This window comes from Aegilops tauschii, chromosome 2 (assembly GCF_002575655.3).
Source record: "Aegilops tauschii subsp. strangulata cultivar AL8/78 chromosome 2, Aet v6.0, whole genome shotgun sequence".
NCBI lineage: Eukaryota > Viridiplantae > Streptophyta > Magnoliopsida > Poales > Poaceae > Aegilops > Aegilops tauschii.
The window spans coordinates 310,767,534-310,777,484 of NC_053036.3; the positions used below are offsets into that span (position 1 = coordinate 310,767,534).

The 9,951-nt window shown below is 45.8% G+C and overlaps 1 long non-coding RNA gene across 3 annotated transcripts; it reads right to left on the minus strand.

Annotated features, from left to right (window-relative positions):
• Nucleotides 1-813: 813 nt before the first annotated feature.
• Nucleotides 814-3,173, minus strand: LOC109787418 (uncharacterized). Of its 3 annotated transcripts, XR_012202579.1 has the most exons (7): nucleotides 2,663-3,173; nucleotides 2,262-2,437; nucleotides 1,992-2,132; nucleotides 1,400-1,644; nucleotides 1,265-1,306; nucleotides 1,081-1,185; nucleotides 814-977 (listed from the first exon to the last, which is right to left on the minus strand). It is a non-coding gene; the product is annotated as an uncharacterized lncRNA (long non-coding RNA). The 3 variants fall into 3 exon arrangements; XR_012202578.1 differs by lacking the exon at nucleotides 1,992-2,132; XR_002238537.4 differs by lacking the exons at nucleotides 814-977; nucleotides 1,992-2,132 and having other exon boundaries at nucleotides 1,007-1,185.
• Between the last annotated feature and the right edge of the window lie 6,778 nt (nucleotides 3,174-9,951).

A 9,951-nucleotide genomic window follows, 5' to 3' on the forward strand; every position in this document is an offset into this window, starting at 1 on the left:
ACTTGTTGTTCTCCCTACTCACCTTTCGCATTGCTCACTATCATGTAGTATCAAGAAAACCAACCCACACGCATGTGGCAACTTGCGACGACTACTAACTTCATGTTTCGGCCCTAGTCCAATGGGTCAAACCTATCCTGATCCACCACCCACCAATGTCACGCGTATGTCATCTCATTATATGATGTAGCATGCCGACCATGACCAAAAGATAATGATGACATATAAAATAAATCGATGTTGGAACATTCCAAACCCCTTTACAAGATTTGACGAAAAAAGAATCATATCGAATACCACATAATAGTATCTTGAAGATAGCAATCAAGACAATGTATTAGCACACATAGTATAGCTTGAGTACACTTATATACGGTTTCATGACAAACAAGAATGAAGTAGAAGTGGTTAACTAAATGCTTTGCTAAATATGCACAGGAAAAATGAATCTGGATACAATGCCACCATGAAGAGAAGAAGTATTCCAAACATAACCCACACAGCTAGTTCCACTTAATTAGTTACATACCTTAGGCATCTATGAGGCCATGGAATCATTTGTCAAGCATAGTATAGTCTTCTTTTAGTTGTTTGCCCAAAACATATGTGCCAACAATATTAGTTCTGTGGTTTTTTGCTTCATCCAACTGCTAGGACATCAGACAATCACTACATCATACATAAATGTCTGATATATTCAGACAAAAGGAAGAAAACTGAGCCGGTAGAGGCTCTGTAGTATATTTACATAAAAGGAAAAAAACAATGAACAACACTTGCAATACATTTTGTACCGAGCAAAGAAACAAAATGTATAGGAAAAGATGCTTTGAAATCATGTGTATATAGAACAGATACATACACAAAATTAGTACAGGACCTCTTGTAACTCCAGGTGGTATGCAACAGAGGCAATCCTAAATAACATACAACTATCCAATTGTGGCGTTGTTCAGCAAGAAGACATCTTGTCGCAGCTGGGGACCACCCAAACAGACAAGAATTACAGAGACAGTCCGTTCAGTCAGAGCAACAAAAAATTGTTCATGAACATATGGCTTCTAGATCAGTAGTCCTCACCGAAGCCTGCTCTAGGACTTATTTCAGCAACAAAAAATTGTTCATGAACATACGGCAATTCTAGATCAGTAGTCTTCATTGAAACATGCTCCAGGGCTTATTTCTCTGCAGAGACATATACTGAGAGAAATTAGTGTGATTTCTTTGAAACAAACTAACACAAGAATAGACGCAATGGCCTCACCTTGCTCGTCAGTGACCCCTCTGCGAAGCTGCCTTCTATATTCTGAAATCCGCAGAAAGAATCAAAATCAGAGACATGTTAGAACGAGATTATCTCGCGAAATATGCACCTAATCGACTGCAGCTAAGATGGCACCTATAGAGAAAGGGACCTCATTCCCTTTATTGGCAATTTCAGGTCTAACTCTTTACTTAGCCAAGGTGCATCTCGTCTTCTCTTTCAGTACCATCCTCATTATCTACTCATTCTCTTTCATTATCTTAATGTCTGCTTCTTCTTCTCTTCCATTATCCTCCTCATGTTTTATTTCCTGTCCTTCAGGTTCAGAGTTCAGACATCCTCTTGATAACTGAATCATCTTCTTCTTCTTTTTTATCATCCTACAGAATTATTATGTAATTCAGAATCATCTTCTTCTTCTTTTTTATCATCCTACAGAATTATCATGTAATTCAGTACATGCAGGTTGCAGAACTTGCATGAATCTATACCACAGTCCACACTCAGGAAACATTTAATTTTTTACATGCTGCCATAATTAAGGGATTTTACTAAATGCACATGTCATTATAACAGTAGTATACAGTAGCACAATGCATTGAAATAAGGGGCATAGAGACGAAAAGAATTGTTAGCCTCAGCCCTCGGGCTGTCAAGCATGACTATAAGTGGGTAATAAAAACTACATAAGAAGGATACACGCATACAGATGTGTTGTGGAATTTACATGACAGCATAACGGGCAATAGATCCATCCCAGGAATTTCTTCTTCTATTTACTTCATCCCCTAAAGCAAAGCAGTATAAACAAAGTACTGAATTTCCCAAATGAACCACACCAGTAACTTGCTTCTCTCTATCTCTTCTCCTAAATCAATTTAGGCAAAGAAAGAGTAACTGGATAATATTCAGATAGAAACATTCATTTCTTATCTAAGCCACATATACATAATGCAGAACCAATGTATGTTAGATGGTGGAGATGGAGAAAGCTCACCGGCTGATATCACCAAAAGGCGGTCCTCCTATGGTGTATGGGGCTTACATCTAATATATCAAGATCAAAGTCTTCTCACCATTGCCGGCTACGTATCTAAGTAGCGGCTGCCACTGCATAGCCACCAGACGCCTACCGCTGCAGCACCGATCCCTTTTCACCATGTTCACGAGTACCTACCAGCAGCATACATATCTTCATATCATAAAGCAAGTACCTAGTAGCAGCAGTCGTAATCAGTAAGAAAATACCAACATTAACAAAACCAGTAGCACCATGAACAAAATTGCAGCAGCCCTACTGCTGCTTTCCTCTATGATCTCTTTATGTATGCTCAAATAGTAGTATATCAGGGCAGAGCAACAAAATTAACAACATTAGAGCAACCTTGATGCACTCACCAGCCAGCCAGCACCCATCCCACCGTTGACGCCCTCCTCCCACACAGCTACTCCCCAACGTCCACGCCTTCTACCTGAACGTCTTCTTCCTCTGCCAGCAAGAACTCCCGCTCAGCGTCCCGCCCAGCTCAAGCTCCAGCGCGCGCAGGGGGAGAGAGGAGAAGGGGGACCTCCTGCACGCCGCCCTACCATTAGGGCGCACGCGCGCCATCGATCCAATGGCGCCGCCTCGCACGCGTTAGCATGGGAAATTGGGGGGCGTCAGTGCCATCATGGGCGGCGGGCCGTTGACCATGGCGGAGGGGATGGGCTCAATCCGGCCTCTCGCGTTGGTGTGCTCCTTTGGGTGTCGAGATTGGGACTGTGTTCGGCTGGGGCAGTGGGAGTGTTTCGCCGGCGGGGGAGAGGATGGGCTTCGGTGGCCAGAGATAGGGTGGGTGGACCGTGGATGTGAGCCGCTAGAGCCTAAAGATCTGTTTCGCAAGAGGAGGAGAAACGTCCAGACTATTCTGTTTTGGCGCTCGGTACAACACGTCTTAGCTCAATCTCAACCTTAGATTCAAGATCGAACGGTGCATATGATCCAAAGGCAGGCACACCATCATCACCAACTCGTATTTTTATAGGAGTAGAGAAATACCCAAAAAATACCAGAACCCTAGAGGAGTCGACGAAATATTCATCCAGCCGCCATAGAGTCCAGAACCACCAGATCCAATCTAGACACCATCACGGAGGGGTTCACCACTTCCATTGGTGCCTCTCCGATGATGCGTGAGTAGTTCTTTGTAGACCATCGGGTCCGTAGTTAGTAGCTAGATGGCTCTCTCTCGCGCTGAATTCTCAATACCATGGTCTTTTGGAGATCCATATGATGTAATTATTTTGCGGTGTGTTTGTTGGGATCTGATGAACTTTGAATTTATGACCAGTCATATCTTTTTATATCCATGAAAGTTATTTGAGTTTCTTTGATCTCTTATATGCATGATTTCTTATAGCCTCATATTTCTTCTCCAATATTTGGGTTTTATTTGGCCAACTTGATCTATTTATCTTGCAATGGGAAGAGGTGCCCGGGAGTGGGTTCGATCTTACGGTGCTCGATCCCAGTGACAGAAAGGGAAACGACACATATGTATCATTGCTACTAAGGATAAAAAGACGAGATCAATATCTACCGCCATATACATAAACGGATCTTGTCTACATCATGTCATCGTTCTTATTGCATTACTCCGTTTTTCCATGAACTTAATACACTAGATGCATGCTGGATAGCGGTCGATGTGTGGAGTAATAGTAGTAGATGCAGGCAGGAGTCGGTCTACTAATCTTGGACATGATGCCTATGTAATGATCATTGCCTGGATATCGTCATAATTATTTAAAGTTATGTCAATTGCCCAACAGTAATTTGTTTACCCACCGTTTGCTATTTTTCTTGAAAGAAGCCACTAGTGAAACCTACGGCCCCGGGGTCTTATTTCTCATATATTTGCCTTGCGATCTACTTTTTCTTTGCATTTTTATTCAGATCTATTAAACCAAAAAATACAAAAATACCTTGCTGTGTTTTATCTTTATTTATTTATTTGGCGTTCGCTCTATCAATCTACTACAATTTACCTCACGTCCGATTGCCTATCTTGAGGCGTCGTACCCCGAAAGGGATTGACAACCCCTTTAAATCGTCGGGTTGCGAGGTGTTGTTATTTGTGTGCATGTGCTGTTTACGTTGTGTTGCTTGGTTCTCCTATTGGTTCGATACCTTGGTTTCATAACTGAGGGAAATACCTACCGTCGCTGTGCTATATCATCCCTCCCTCTCCAGGGAAATACCAACGTAGTTCCATCTACCATCAGTAAACCCTTTGGGTGTTAGTCACATGGCGATGTGAACTAATCACATAAAGATGTGAACTATTCGTGTTAAATCACATGACGATGTGAACTAGATTATTGACTCCAGTACAAGTGGGAGACTGAAGGAAATATGCCCTAGAGGCAATAATGAAGTTGTTATTTATATTTCCTTATATCATGATAAATGTTTATTATTCATGCTAGAATTGTATTAACCGGAAACTTAGTACATGTGTGAATACATAGACAAAACAGAGTGTCCCTAGTGTGCCTCTACTTGACTAGCTCGTTAATCGAAGATGATTAAGTTTCCTAACCATAGACATGTGTTGTCATTTGATGAACGGGATCACATCATTAGAGAATGATGTGATAGACAAGACCCATCCGTTTAGCTTAGCATAATGATCGTTAAGTTTTATTGCTATTGCTTTCATCATGACTTATACATGTTCCTCTGACTATGAGATTATGCAACTCCCGAATACCGGAGGAACACCTTGTGTGCTATCAAACGTCACAACATAACTGAGTGATTATAAAGATGCTCTACAGGTGTCTCTGATGGTGTTTGTTGAGTTGGCATAGATCGAGATTAGGATTTATCACTCCGTGTATCGGAGAGGTATCTCTAGGCCCTCCCGGTAATGCACATCACTATGAGCTTTGCAAACAATGTGACTAATGAGTTAGTTACAGGTTGATGCATTACGGAACGAGTAAAGAGACTTGCCGGTAACGAGATTGAACAAGGTATGATGAGACCGACGATCGAATCTCGGGCAAGTAACATACCGATGACAAAGGGAATGAGGTATGTTGTTATGCGGTTTGACCGATAAAGATCTTCGTAGAATATGTAGGAGCCAATATGAGCATCTAGGTTCCGCTATTGGTTATTGACCGGAGATGTGTCTCGGTCATGTCTACATAGTTCTCGAACCCGTAGGGTCCGCACGCTTAACGTTCGATGATGATTTGTATTATGAGTTATGTGATTTGATGACTGAAGTTTGTTCGGAGTCCCGGATGAGATCACGGACATAACAAGGAGTCTCAAAATGGTCGAGAGGTAAAGATTGATATATTGAAAGGTTATATACGGACATCGGAATGGTTCCGATAAGGTTCCGGGATTTTTCGGAGTGCCGGGAGGCTACGGAACCCCCCGGGAAAGTTATTGGGCCTAATGCCCCAATCCGAATTGGACAAGGGGAGGGGGCACGGCCCCCCTCTTTCCTTCTCCCTCTCCCTCCTTTCCCCTTTCCCCCTCTCCGTGGGAAGGAAAGGGGGCGAATCCTACTAGGTTTGGAGTCCTAGTAGGACCCCCCCCTTGGCGCACCTCCCCCCTGGCCGGCCTCCTCCTCCCCCCTCCTTTATATACGCGGGCAAGGGGGCACCCCAAAGAACAACAGACAACCTCTTAGCCGTGTGCGGTGCCCCCTCCACAGTTTAACACCTCGGTTATATCGTCGTAGTGCTTAGGCGAAGCTCTGTGCCGGTAACTTCATCATCACCGTCGCCACGCCGTCGTGCTGACGGAACTCTCCCTCGGCCCTCTACTGGATCAAGAGCTCGAGGGACGTCATCGTGCTGAATGTGTGCTGAACACGGAGGTGCCGTATGTTCGGTACTTGGATCAGTTGGATCGTGAAGACGTTCGACTACATCAACCGCGTTATTAAACGCTTCCGCTTTCGGTCTACGAGGGTACGTGGACACACTCTCCCCTCTCGTTGCTATGCATTTCCTAGATAGATCTTGCGTGATCGTAGGAAAAAAATTCAAATACTGCGTTCCCCAACAGGTTCATGTTCAAGTTTACCACTCGTTGATTGAGGATGCTCCTATGTTGCGCCGTGGACTTCGGGACACATGCTGGTGTGGTTTGATAGGTTGTTTGCAAAGTCTTGATATCGTGGTCCTTCGACAACACTCCACATCTACTTGTGTCTCTCGTGATGATGTTCCTTTTCTCTGCTAACTAGGCCGTCTCTCCTCGTGGGCATCCATTTCTTCTCGTCTTCTTTTACCTTGTTACTTGTACGGTTTTTGGCCCGGTTTCCCCCGTAGACAGGGTCAACTTATTTAGGTTTTTGGTCTGGTTTCGCTTATACGCCGGATCAGCCAAATACCAAAAGGATAACTACTCTTGACTTCGGCATCTTTGAACAATATATTCAGGTGGGAGTACTCTTCTCCCGGTGATTCTTTAAAAAGAACTAAGACGTGAAGGGGCTGAAAGTTGGCACCTCCATGATCGATGATGCTTTTCTGTGAAGGAAATACTACAACGTGTAATCTACTAAAAGAATAATATTAATCAAACAGCATGGACGCATTCTAGTGGAGAAGGGGATATCTCGGAGATATTGGAGCCTTTCATCATTATCTGCTTGATATTGTCTCATGCTCTCGGATCAGTGTGTATCATGTGTTGGGAGGGTTGAGCATGAGTGAAGGGGCTTCCAGTTCACACACACCACACAGAAACCAGAAAGTGGAGGACGTGGAGAAGAAATGAGTCTTTCTTTTAACCTGCCATGTTATCCTCGGTGAGCTTTTTCTCTTCTTTGGTACTTTGGTTGCTTACACATGGCGAAATTTGTTGACCATGACCTCCGAATCGATCTACCTCCATTTTTGACATAGGCATAATGTCGGTCTATAGAGCTCTACTGTTGCTGACTTGTCATTTTTGTTACTTTTCCTTTTGCCAGAATTTTGTTGTTTGATTGTGTGCATCTTAATTATGCAAAGGCTGGATGGTACTCATAATGTTTTGTATCCGCTTGATGCTACATTTTGAGATAATAAAAACATCCTTTATCCAAAAAAAGGCTTGTTTGTCTTCTATTTTAGTCAACTCCTACAGTTGGTTTACACATTTCTTTTGTGTGACTATGCATTGGCCAATAAGGATAGGGCATCGTAGTGGCACCTCACAGTAAAGGATGCACTACCAAAAACAAAGCTCAAAAGGCCAAAAGGAAGAGAGAGGTAAGTTCGTAGGAAGTGCATGCAAACTGTTCAAGTGGTGATGCCAAAGAAAAAGTGTTGGTGCACTAATGCTTAGAGACCTCGCATGCTCTCTTCGGTAGATCAATCAAGTCGGAGGCACATGACATGATTAGGCCAGGGCTGGCTGGGGTTTTGCGGTTGCAGGAGCTCTTGCCGGCGTGGCCACTTGCCTTGTACTACATTCTTCGCTTCTTTCTTTCTTTCTTTCTTTCTAGGAAATACATTGTGAAGAGAGAAAGAAAAAGGACTAGACGCATCATGAATGCAGCATTGTGAAGCAATTGCTCCACCGTCACCTATTTGGTTAGAATTCTCCTCGACTTGCCTCAGCGATGCACTGGCGAATTTATAATATACGGGGTTGATCCTCCCTTTCGACAGTAGAAAAAAATATGCATGTGTGTTGCATGTGGACGGACTACGAAACTTGTTGAATTCGAGTGTGTTTTTTCACACTGGAACACATCATATTCATCGTTTTCTAATAACAAGAGTGGGTTTTACTGATATATTTTACACTATAGTTGCATGGTCGAATCTCACATGTATGAGTACGGTTGGATTTCTTTTGGTCGGCTAAAACCTTAACGCTCTCTGTTTTGGTCATCTATATTGGAGTTTTCCTTCGGGTGTTGTCATTTTAGAGTCTGTAGTAGTGACATGCTAGTTTAGATTCATGTAACAAAGGATAACCTTGGGTCCGTCCCCTCCCTCGTCGCACCCGTAGGCGACGGGGAGGGCCCCTCATCGTCGCACCAGCCGGTCGCCTCTTCCCCGCACCCATTCCTCGCCGCCGCCAGAGGGCGTGGTCGGGCAGCGCCTGGCTCGCGTCGGCGGCGGCGGGGCCCATCTCGTCCTCGCACGGGGGTGCTGCGGCGGGGCAGCCTCCTTGGCCAGGGCGACGCGCCGACGTGGGGCGTGCCGAGGACAGCGGCGCTCGGCTCCCTGCTGCGGCGGGGCGCGAGTGGGCGGCGGCCTGGATTTCCTCGCGATGGTGGGCATGTCTGCACTTCAGCAGATTTGGATCGGTTCTCGATCTGGATCCAGTGGGTTGTGGACGGCACAGGCGGCAGTCAGGGCGGCTCCTCTGCTGCGCGGCGGCGATTGGAGCCTCCATGGCCGGCGGTGTGGCGGCTGCGGGCAGATGGATTGCGTCGGTGGCTGTGGATCTGGCGTCCTATCCAGATCCGTCTCGGTATGGCCTTGGCCGGCCGGTGGCGCGAGAAGGATCGGTGAGGGGCGGCTGGAGGCTGCCGGCGTGCTGACGGGGGTCCTTGTCTCCACGGCGAGGCTCCGTTCGGTTCCACCCACCTGCGAGTTCGGGGAGACGCGACCTCCGGTGAAAATCGCGTCGACTTCGGTCATGGCGGACGATGGCGGCGTCTATGACGTCGTTCCCTTCTCGAGGCATCGTTGTTCAGATCGTGGCACCCCACTCGCGATGCTCCGGGGAAACCCTAAATCTGGATCTACCGGATCGGACGATGATGACACCTTCAATGTCCTTGTCCCTCCTGGGGGCATCGTTTTGGAGCAAATGCTGGTTGGACGGGACAAGCGGAGGAGCAGTGTCACATACACACCGCATGGCTGACGACGGATCCCGGAGGCATGGTGCTGCGCAGGTTCGAGGATGGTCGCGTGTGGATGGATACGTGCAGGAGGGTGGAACTGTCTGGCACCGTGGTGGTGTCGACGACGGGTCAGACAAGGTCGATGCGTCAGTTCCTGCTCTGGAGATGGACCGGTGGAAGATGGCGGCGGCAACCTATGAGTGCGCTGGACCGATATGAGACCCAGTCCTGGTGTGTGGCTGGGCTGGGGCATCCGGCTATAGATGTTAGGGTTTGGTGCGACGTCCGTTTGGTGTTCGGCCCGGATATTCGGCATACTTTCATCAAGGAGATAGGAATAGCAACAGGTGTTGCCTAGATGATGGCTTCAGACTAACTGTTGTATTGCTTTATATAATCTTTATGAATAATTAATAAAATGGTTGCATGCATCTGGACGATGCAGAAGCCGGAGATCTATCCTTCTTTAAAAAAAAAGTTCTTTCGTTTTGTGACGAGACAACAGGATTGGCATGGAAATGCGAATTGATAGTGTGCACTCCGCATGATTGCCTTACCAACTAACACTAGCTAGTAGGTTAGCGTTCTATCAGTGGAACCTCCGAGCTAAGAAGTAGTAGTAAGTGTTGAGTACATGTGTCATGTGTGTATTGTGCCCGTCTTCTAGTTTCTTATATAGTTGAGGTTTGTGGCCATCTTTGTATATTATATATACGTGGCTATGCACGAAAAAAATACATCGTGCAATCATAACTTTCTACATGGTATCATTTTTTAGGTTTTAATCCTCGCCTCCGCTGCCGCCGCCACCACCTTGCCGCGCCCCCG